The sequence below is a fragment of the Sarcophilus harrisii genome, chromosome X, assembly GCF_902635505.1.
Source record: "Sarcophilus harrisii chromosome X, mSarHar1.11, whole genome shotgun sequence".
Taxonomy (NCBI): Eukaryota; Metazoa; Chordata; class Mammalia; order Dasyuromorphia; family Dasyuridae; genus Sarcophilus; species Sarcophilus harrisii.
Genome location: NC_045432.1, coordinates 74,470,100 through 74,481,259, shown reverse-complemented (window position 1 = coordinate 74,481,259; position 11,160 = coordinate 74,470,100). Strand labels below are relative to the sequence as shown.

The window sequence follows — 11,160 nt, the reverse complement described above, 5'->3', positions numbered from 1 at the left end:
AAATCATCTTACATTAGACAGTTCTGAATTCTGAATATACATCTCGCTCAAAATGAAGAATTTGGTGCTGTTGGTACTGAAGCCCCACAACGTTGTGAAACACACTGTTCAAAGAATGAAATAAATAATGGGGTTTCAGGATGTCTAGTGGACCTTGAGCAGCTCACAAATATAGAAATCTAATGGAAATAAGCATGACTATAATCCTGAAGAAAGAATATCACATGGCATGTAAGTGTCCATTTTCTAAAAATAGTCATTCAAACCTCTCCATGGAACGCAATTTTGGAGTAAATGACTTTAATTGAAAAAGTGTACATACATGCAGGGCTATATTCTTTCCTGTCTGTTATCCTTGGCAGCAGGTGATTGGGGAGTTCATGGTTCATTATGTCTTCTGCTTGAAAATCCTCTTCTTCTAGCAATGTTTACTTTTATTCCTGTAAAGACATTGAAATTTGTTTAAAGGTGTTTTTTTTCCTGAGAAATTATCTGAAATTTGACAATTTTGAATACTGAAAAGACATTTGAGGGAAGAAGAATATGTTGCAGGTGCTAAAGGCCCACAAGATTCTGAGACACATGGTTCAAAGGATCATACAAACAATGAGGTCTCAGGATGTCCAGTGGAAATCCAGCATTTCAAAAATAAAGCCATCAACAGGAAATATGCATGGTTGTAGTCCTCAAGAAAGAACCAAACATGGCAGGTTACTCTGCATTTTCTAAAAAATAGTCATGCAAAACTCTCATTGAACTCAGTTTTGGAAAGTAAATGATTTAAATTTTAACAAAGCACATACATGCAGGGCTAAATATTTTCCACTCTCTCATCCATGGCTCCAGGTTATTAGGGAGTCTCCATTGTTCATTACACCTATTACTAGAAAATGACCTTCTTCCCGCCATATTTAATTTTATTCCTTAAAGACCTGAAAGGAGTAAAGGTTTTTTTTTTTTTTTCAGAAAATTATCTTAAATTACACAATTTGGAATTCTGAATATATATCTCAGGGAAGAAGGAGATGATTATGTTGTGGGTACTAAAGGCCCACAACATTCTGAACCACATTGTTCAAGGAGTCATACAAACAATGGAGTATCAGAATGTCTAGTGGACCTTCAGCAGCTTAAAAATACAGCCATTGATAGGAAATTAGCATAGTTGTATTCCTAAAAAAAGAAGCACAAATGGTATATTTGTATCCATTTTCTAAAAAAAAATAGTCAATCAAACTGTCATTCAACCCAATTTTAGAGAATGTAAATGACTTTAATTGCAAAATAGCACATACATGTAGAGATAAATTGATGCACGTCCCTGATCCGTGGACCCATATTACCAGGGAGTGCATGGTTCATTATGGCTTCTACTTGAAAATCCCCTCCTCCCAGAAATATCACTTTGATTTATGCAAAGATCTTAAAGGTTAAAAGTTTTTTTTCAGAAAAGTATCTTAAATTAGATAGTGTTGAATTCTGAATATACAACTCTGGAAATAATAAGATAATGCTGTGGGTACCAAAGGCCTACAACATTCTGAGACACATTGTTCAAGGATTCATACAAACAATGTGATTTCACAATTGCTAGCAGCACCTCAGCAGCTTAGAATGATAGCAATTAAGAGGAATTAAAAATGATTGTAATTCTAAAGAAAGAAGCTCACATGACATGTTAGTTTCCATTTTCTAAAAATAATCATTCAAAACTGTCCTGTTATCCAATTCTAGAGAATAAATGACTTCAAGTATAAAAAAGACCACATACATGCAGTGCAAAATTCTTACCTGTCTCTGATCCATGGTCCTTGGTTATTGGGGACTCCATTGTTCATTATGCCTACTACTTGATAAGCCTCTTCTTCCAGCAATATTTGATTTGATTCTTGCAAAACTTAAAGGATTAAAGGTTTCCTTTTCAGAAAATCATCTTACATTAGACAGTTCTGAATTCTGAAAATACATCTCGCTCAAAATGAAGAATTTGGTGCTGTAGGTACTGAAGCCCTGAAGGTAAGACACATTGTTCAAAGAGTGAAATAAATAATGGAGTTTTAGGGTGTCTAGTGGATCTTGAGCAGCTCACAAATATAGAAATCTAAAGGAAATAAGCATGAGTATGAAGCTGAAGGAAGAATAACCCATGGCATGTAAGTTTGCATTTTCTAAAAATAGTCATTCAAACCTCTCATGGAACGCAATTTTGTTGTAAATGACTTTAATTGAAAAAGTATACATACATGAAGGGCTATATTCTTTCCTGTCTGTGATCCTTGGCAGCAGGTGATTGGAGAGTTCATTGTTCATTATGTCTTGTGCTTGAAAATTCTCTTCTTCTAGCAATGTTTACTTTTATTCCTGTAAAGACATTGAAATTTGTTTAGAGGTGTTTTTTTCCTGAGAAATTATCATAAATTTGACAATTTTGAATACTGAAAAGACATTTCAGGGAAGGAGAAAATGTTGCAGGTGCTAAAGGCCCACAACATTCTGAGACACATTGTTCAAAGGATGATACAAACAATGAGGTTTCAGGATGTCAAGTGGACCATCAGCATTTCAAAAATACAGCCATCAACAGGAAATATGAATGGCTGTAGTCCTCAAGAAAGAACCACACATGGCATTTTACTATGCATTTTATAAGACTAGTCATACAAAACTGTCATGGAACCCAATTTTGGAGAGTAAATGATTTATATTAAAAAAAAGAAAAGAGCACATACATGCCGGGCTAAATATTTTCAGGTCTCTGATCCATGGCTCCATATTATTGGGAAGTCTCCATTGTTCATTACGCCTACTACCTGAAAATCACCTTTTTCCCGCCATATTTAATTTTCTTCCCGAAAGACATGAAAGGAGTAATGTTTTTTTTTTTCAGATAATTATCTTAAATTACACAATTTGGAATTCTGAATATATATGTCCGGGAAGAAGAAAAAGATGATGTTGTGGGTACTAAAGGCCCACAACATTCTGAGACACATTGTTCAAGGAGTCATACAAAAAATGCGGTATCAGAATGTTTAGTGGACCTTCAGCAGCTCAACAATACTGCCATCGACAAAAACTAAGCATTGCGGTAATCCTAAAGAAAGAAGCATAAAATGGTATACTATTATACATTTTCTAAATAAACATTCATTCAAAACTGTCATTCAACCCAATTTTAGAGAAAGCAAATGACTTTAATTGAAAAAAAATGCGCATACATGTAGAGAGAAATTGATTCATGTCTCTGATTCATGGCCCCATATTACTTGGGAGTGCATGGTTCATTATGCCTTCTACTTGAAAATCCCCTCCTCCCAGAAATATTACTTTGATTTATGCAAAGATCTTAAAGGTTTAAAGGGTTTTTTTTTTTTCAGAAAATTATCTTAAATTAGATAGTGTTGCATTCTGAATATACAACTCTGGAAATAATAAGATAATGCTGTGGGTACCAAAGGCCCACAACATTCTGAGACACATTATTCAAGGATTCATACAAACAATGTGATTTCACAATTGCTAGCAGCACTTCAGCAGCTGAGAACCATAGCAATTGAGAGAAATTAAAAATGATTGTAATTCTAAAGAAAGAAGCTCACATGACATGTTAGTTTCTATTTTCTAAAAATAATCATTCAAAACTGTCCTGTCATCCAATTCTAGAGAATGAATGACTTCAAGTACAAAAAAGAGCACATACATACAGTGCAAAATTCTTACCTGTCTCTGATCCATGGCCCTTGGTTATTGGGGACTCCATTGTTCATTATGCCTACTACTTTATAAGCCTCTCTTCTTCCAGCAATATTTGATTTGATTCTTGCAAAACCTTAAAGGATTAAAGGTTTCCTTTTCAGAAAATCATCTTAAATTAGACAGTTCTGAATTCTGAATATACATCTCGCTCAAAATGAAGAAGTTGCTGCTGTAGGTACTGAAGCCCCACAACATTGTGAGACACATTGTTCAAAGAGTGAAATAAATAATGGGGTTTCAGGATGTCTAGTGGACCTTGAGCAGCTCACAAATATAGAAATCTAAAGGAAATAAGCATGACTATAATCCTGAAGAAAGAATGACCCATGGCATGTAAGTGGCCATTTTCTAAAAATAGTCATTCAAACCTCTCATGGAATGCAATTTTGGAGTAAATGACTTGAATTGAAAAAGAGTACATACATGCAGGGCTATATTCTTTCCTGTCTGTGATCCATGGCAGTAGGTGATTGGGGAGTTCATGGTTCATTATGCCTTCTGCTTGAAAATTCTCTTCTTCTAGCAATGTTTAATTTTATTCCTGTAAAGACATTGAAATTTGTTTAAAGGTGTTTTTTTTCTTGAGAAATTATCATAAATTTGACAATTTTGAATACTGAAAAGACATTTGAGGGAAGAAGAAAATGTTGCAGGTGCTAAAGGCCCACAACATTCTGAGACACATTGTTCAAATGATCATACAAACAATGAGGTCTCAAGATGTCAAGTGGACCTGCAGCATTTCAAAAATACAGCCATCAACAGGAAATATGCATGACTGTAATCCTCAGGAAAGAACCACACATGGTATGTTACTTTTCATTTTCCAAAATATAGTCATATAAAGCTGTCATAGAACCCAGTTTTACGCCTACTACCTGAAAGTCACCTTTTTCCAGTCATATTTAATTTTATTCCTGAAAGACATGAACGGAGTAAAGGTTTTTTTTCAGAAAATTATCTTAAATTACACAATTTGGCATTCTGAATATACATCTCCACGAAGAAAAAGATGATGTTATGAGTACTAAAGGCCCACAACATTCTGAGCCACATTGTTCAAGGAGTCATACAGAAAATGGGGTATCATAATGTCTAGTGGACCTTCAGCAGCTCAACAATACTGCAGTCGACAAAATCTAAGTGTGGTTGTAATCCTAAAGAAAGAAGCAGAAATGGTATATTATTATCCATTTTTTAAAAAAACATTCATTCCAAACTATCATTCAACCCAATTTGAGAGCAAGTAAATGACTTCAATTGCAAAAAATTGCACATACATGTAGAGATAAATTCTTTCATGTCTCTGATCCATGGTAGATGACTGGGGAGTTCATGGTTCATTATGCCTTCTATATGAAACTCCCCTTCTTGCATGTTTAATTTATTCGTTTAAAGACATTAAAATTTGTTTAAAGGTGTTTTTTTTTCCTGAGAAATTATCTTAAATTTGACAATTTTCAATAATGAAAAGACATTTCAGGGAAGAAGAAAATTTTGCAGGTGCTAAATCCCCACAACATTCTGAGACACATTGTTCAAAGGATCATACAAACAATGAGGTCTCAAGATGTCAAGTGGACTTCCAACATTTCAAAAATACAGCCATCAACAGGAAATATGCATGGCTGTAAGCCTAAGAAAGAACCACACATGGCATGTTACTATGCATTTTCTAAAAAATAGTCATACAAAGCTCTCATAGAACTCAGTTTTGGAGACTAAATGATTTAAATTTTAACAAAGCACATACATGCAGGGCTAAATATTTTCTACTCTCTCATCCATGGCTCCAGGTTATTGGGGAGTCTCCATTGTTCATTACACCTATTACTAGAAAATGACCTTCTTCCAGCCATATTTAATTTTATTCCTGAAAGACCTGAAAGGAGCAAAGATTTTTTTTCTTCAGAAAATTATCTTAAATTACACAATTTGGAATTCTGAATATATATCTCAGGGAAGAAGGAGATGATTATGTTGTGGGTACTAAAGGCCCACAACATTCTGAACCACATTGTTCAAGGAGTCATACAAACAATGGAGTATCAGAATGTCTAGTGGACCTTCAGCAGCTTAAAAATACAGCCATTGATAGGAAATTAGCATAGTTGTAATCCTAAAAAAAAGAAGCACAAATGGTATATTTGTATCCATTTTCTAAAAAAAATAGTCAGTCAAACTGTCATTCAACCCAATTTTAGAGAATGTAAATGACTTTAATTGCAAAACAGCACATACATGTAGAGATAAATTGATTCACGTCCCTGATCCATGGACCCATATTACCAGGGAGTGCATGGTTCATTATGGCTTCTACTTGAAAATCCCCTCCTCCCAGAAATATCACTTTGATTTATGCAAAGATCTTAAAGGTTAAAAGTTTTTTTTTTTCAGAAAATTATCTTAAATTAGATAGTGTTGAATTCTGAATATACAACTCTGGAAATAATAAGATAATGCTGTGGGTACCAAAGGCCCACAATATTCTGAGACACATTGTTCAAGGATTCATACAAACAATGTGATTTCACAATTGCTAGCGGCACTTCAGCAGCTGAGAACCATAGCAATTGAGAAGAATTAAAAATCATTTTAATTCTAAAGAAAGAACTCACATGACATGTTAGTTTCCATTTTCTAAAATTAATCATTCAAAATTGTCCTGTCATCCAATTCTAGAGAATAAATGACTTCAAGTATAAAAAAGAGCACATATATGCAGTGCAAAATTCTTACATGTCTCTGATCCATGGCCCTTGGTTATTGGGGACTCCATTGTTCATTATGCCTACTATTTGATAAGGCTCTTCTTCCAGCAATATTTGATTTGATTCTTGCAAAACCTTAAAGGATTAAAGGTTCCTTTTCAGAAAATCATCTTAAATTAGACAGTTCTGAATTCTGAATATACATCTCGCTCAAAATGAAGAAGTTGCTGCTGTAGGTACTGAAGCCCCACAACATTGTGAGACACATTGTTCAAAGAGTGAAATAAATAATGGGGTTTCAGGATGTCTAGTGGACCTTGAGCAGCTCACAAATATAGAAATCTAAAGGAAATAAGCATGAGCATAATGCTGAAGAAAGAATAACACATGGCATGTAAGTGTCCATTTTCTAAAAATAGTCATTCAAACCTCTCAATGGAATGCAATTTTGGAGTAAATGACTTTAATTGAAAAAGAGTACATACATGCAGGGCTATATTCTTTCCTGTCTGTGATCCATGGCAGCAGGTGATTAGGGAGTTCATGGTTCATTATGTCTTCTGCTTGAAAATTCTCTTCTTCTAGCAATATTTAATTTTATTCCTGTAAAGACATTGAAATTTGTTTAAAGGTGTTTTTTTTTTCCTGAGAAATTATCATAAATTTGACAATTTTGAATACTGAAAAGACATTTCATAGAAGGAGAAAATGTTGCTGGTGCTAAAGGCCCACAACATTCTGAGACACATTGTTCAAAGGATGATACAAACAATGAGGTTTCAGGATGTCAAGTGGACCACCAGCATTTCAAAAATACTGCCATCAACAGGAAATATGCATGGCTATAGTCCTAAAGAAAGAACCACACACGGCATGTTACTATGCATTTTCTAAAAAATAGTCATAAAAAGCTTTCATAGAACCCAGTTTTGGAGAGTAAATGATTTAAATTTTAAAAAAGCACATACATGCAGGGCTAAATATTTTCTAGTCTCTCATCCATGGCTCCAGGTTAATGAAGAGACTCCACTGTTCATTACACCTATTACTTGAAAATCACCTTCTTCCTGCCATATTTCATTTTATTCCTGAATGACCTGAAAGAAGTAAAGTTTTTTTTTTCTCAGAAAATTATCTTAAATTACACAATTTGGAATTCTGAATATACATCTCAGGGAAAAAGATGATGATGTTGTTGTTACTAATGGACCACAACATTCCGAGCCACATTGTTCAAGGAGTCACACAAACAATGGAGTATTAGAATATGTAGTGGACCTTCAGCAGCTTAAAAATACAGCCGTCGATAGGAAATTAGCACAGTTGTAATCCTAAAGAAAGAAGCACAAATGGTATATTAGTATCCATTTTCTAAAAAATAATAGTCAATCAAACTGTCATTCAACCCAATTTTAGGGAACATAAATGACTTTAATTGCAAAAAAGAGCACATACATGTAGAGATAAAATGATTCATGTCTCTTATCCATGGCCCCATATTACTAGGGAGTTCATTATGCCTTCTACTTGAAAATCCCCTCCTCCCAGAAATATTTACTTTGATTTGTGCAAAGACCTTAAAGGTTTAAAGGGTTTTTTTTTTTTATCAAATTATCTTAAAGTAGATAGTGTTGAATTCTGCATATACAACTCTGGAAACAATAAGATAATGCTGTGCGTACCAAAGGCCCACAACATTCTGAGACACATTGTTCAAGGATTCATACAAACAATGTGATTTCAGAATGGCTAGTGGCACTTCAGCAGCTGAAAACGTTAGCAGTTGAGAGGAATTAAAAATGACTAATTCTAAAGAAAGAAGCTCACTTGACATATTATTTTCCATTGTCTAAAAATAGTCATTCAAAACTGTCCTGTCATCCAATTCTAGAGAATAAATGACTTCAAGTACAAAAAAGAGCACATACATGCAGTGCAAAATTCTTTCATTTCTCTGATCCATGATCTTTGGTTATGAACCATTGTTCATTATGCCTACTACTTGATAAGCCTCTTCTTCCATCAATATTTAATTTGATTCTTACAAAACCTTAAAGGATTAAAGGTTTTTTTTTTTTTTTTCAGAAAATCATCTTACAATAGACAGTTCTGAATTCTGAATATACATCTCGGCCAAAATGAAGAAGTTGGTGCTGTAGCTACTAAAGCACCACAACATTGTAAGACACATTGTTCAAAGAGTGAAACAGGCAGTGGGGTTTCAGGATGTCTAGTGTACCTTCAGCAACCCACAAATATAGCAATCTAAAGGAAATATGCATGACTATAATCCTGAAGAAAGAATAACACATAGCAAGTAATTGTCCATTTTCTATAAATAGTCATTTGAACCTGTCATGGAATGTAATTTTAGAGAATAAATGTCTTCAATTGAAAAAGTGTACATACATGCAGGGCTAAATTCTTTCATGTCTTTGATCCATGGCACCAGGTGATTGGGGAGTTTATGGTTCATTGTGTCTTCTGCTTGAAAATCCTCTTCTTCTAGGATTCTTTAAATTTTATTCCTGTAAAGACATTGAAATTTGTTTAAAGGTGTTTTTTTTTCCTGAGAAATTATCTTAAATTTGACAATGTTGAATACTGAAAAGACATTTCAGGGAAGAAGAAAATGTTGCAGATGCTAAAGTTCCACAACATTCTGAGACACATTGTTCAAAGGATCATACAAACAATGAGGTTTCAGGATGTCAAGTGGACCTTCAGCAGCTCAAAAATACAGCCATCACCAGGAAATATGCATGGCTATAGTCCTAAAGAAAGAACCACACATGGCATATTACTATAAGTTTCTAAAAATAGTCATTCAAAGCTTTCATGGAACCCAGTTTTGGAGAGTAAATGATTTAAATTTTTTAAAAAAAAGTACATACATGCCGGACTAAATATTTTCCAGTCTCTGATCCATGGCTCCAGGTTATTGGGAAGTCTCCATTGTTCTTTACACTTATTACTTGAAAATCACTTTCTTCCAGCCATATTTAATTTTATTCCTGAAAGACCTGAAAGCAGTAAAGGTTTTTTTTTTTCCAGAAAATTATCTTAAATTACACAATTTGTAATTCTGAATATACATCTCAGGGAAGAAGATGATGTTGTGGGTACTAAAGTTCCACAACATTCTGAACCACATTGTTCAAAGTATCATACAAACAATGGGGTATCAGAATGTCTAGTAGACCTTCAGCAGGTCAAAAATACTGCTATTGAGAAAAACTAAGCATGGCTGTAATCCTAAAGAAAGAAGTACAAATGGTATATTATACATTTTCTTAAATAAAGTCATTCAAAACTCTCATACAACCCAATTTTTGAGAAAATACATGAATTCAATTGCAAAACAACCACATACATGTAGAGATAAATTCGTTCATGTCTCTGATCTAATGCCCCACGTTACTGGGGAGTGCCTGGTTTATTATGCCTTCTCCTTAAAAATCCCCTACTTCCAGAAATGTTTACTTTGATTCATGCAAAGACCTTAAAGGTTTAAAGGTTTTTTTTTTTCAGAAAATTATCTTAAATTAGATAGTTTTGAATTCTGAATATACAACTCTGGGAAGAAGAACTGGCTATAATCCTAAAGAAAGAACCACACATGACATGTTACTATGCATTTTCTAAAAATAGTCATTCAAAGCTGTCATGGAATCCAGTTTTGGAGAGTAAATGATTTAAATTTTTAAAAAAAGCACATACATGCAGAGTTAAATATTTTCCATTCTCTCATCCATGGCTCCAGGTTATTGGGGAGTCTCCATTGTTCATTACACCTATTACTTGAAAATCACCTTCTTCCAGCCATATTTAATTTTGTTCTTGGAATGACCTGAAAGGATTCAAAGTTTTATTTTTTTCAGAAAATTATCTTAAATTAGACAGTTTTGAATTAGGATCATACATCTGCGGGTAGAAGAAGAAGATAATGATGTGGGTACTAAAGGCCCACAACATTCTGAGACACATTGTTCAGAGAATTATACAAACAATGTGATTTCAGAATAGCTAGTGACACTTCAGCAGCTCAAAAATATACCCGTCGACAGGGAATAATCGTGGCTGTAATCCTGAAGAAAGAACTTTTCTTCAGAATGATTCCACTTTTCCTTGGAAATACCTCAGGGACAAGACAAACATATAATTGCAAAATATGTATATATGCACCCTTCTGGGTTAGAGGCCCACTGATATTTGACTTTTAACTCTGTTATATAGGGCTTTACTCCCAGGGTGGAGGGTGCATTGTCTCAGACTTCAAGGTTTTTATTCAGCTATTTTCAGAGTGAGCTTTCAGTTCTTTCAAGATGGTATGATGTAGCAGTGTGGTGTGTTCACTACTCCTGATCTGTGTTCTGGTCTGTTAGTACAAGCACTCTTTTCTTTCTGGGAACTGTGATGCAGGTATCCCTTCCACTGAGATTGAAAGCTCTGTTGTGTTCCTACTTGTCCCGGGAGTGCCACCCAGACCTTAGACCCAGAAGCCAGTGTGGGCAAAACAACAGAATCTTACCCTGCTGTGGCAAAGACACTCCTATGATCCATTTCTGACCATCTGTTAGATGCCTCCTTACCATCTGTGAGCCAAGGGCTTCAGAACGTTCCTATTATCTTGCTAATTCTGTGGTTTTTCAAGACCTGCTCCTGGTCTGGTGTGGCTGGGACTGTGCTGGAG

At 34.6% G+C, this 11,160-nt stretch overlaps 1 long non-coding RNA gene across 2 annotated transcripts; it reads right to left on the bottom strand.

Moving 5' to 3' along the window:
- Positions 1-321: 321 nt before the first annotated feature.
- Positions 322-4,319, bottom strand: LOC116420278. Of its 2 annotated transcripts, XR_004230588.1 has the most exons (5): positions 4,180-4,319; positions 3,721-3,829; positions 2,244-2,361; positions 1,792-2,010; positions 322-440 (listed from the first exon to the last, which is right to left on the bottom strand). It is a non-coding gene; the product is annotated as an uncharacterized LOC116420278 (long non-coding RNA). The 2 variants fall into 2 exon arrangements; XR_004230587.1 differs by having other exon boundaries at positions 1,792-2,361.
- Positions 4,320-11,160: the final 6,841 nt, after the last annotated feature.